The following is a 234-nucleotide window of genomic DNA, read 5'->3' as shown; positions in this document are numbered from 1 at the left end:
CGTTTATTTTGTGGGCCTTTTTTGGGCCGCACAAATGTCCCTCTTGCCAAAAAAAACGAAAGTGGAAAGCCAAAAAAAGAGCAAAACGGAAAAAAACGGACGAGACAGAAAACTGCAATAGTGTTCATTGAAAGAGTATCACGTGTATTTTCCCCTCACTTGTTAGACGCTTTGACACATGAAAACGTTTCTACCTATTTGTCTCAATAATTTCTCATTTCTTCCTCCTCCTCC

The sequence above is a fragment of the Penaeus monodon genome, chromosome 30 (assembly GCF_015228065.2).
Source record: "Penaeus monodon isolate SGIC_2016 chromosome 30, NSTDA_Pmon_1, whole genome shotgun sequence".
In the NCBI taxonomy this organism is placed as follows: Eukaryota; Metazoa; Arthropoda; class Malacostraca; order Decapoda; family Penaeidae; genus Penaeus; species Penaeus monodon.
The sequence above is the reverse complement of the archived record's forward strand: the minus strand, read 5'-3'. Positions refer to the sequence as shown.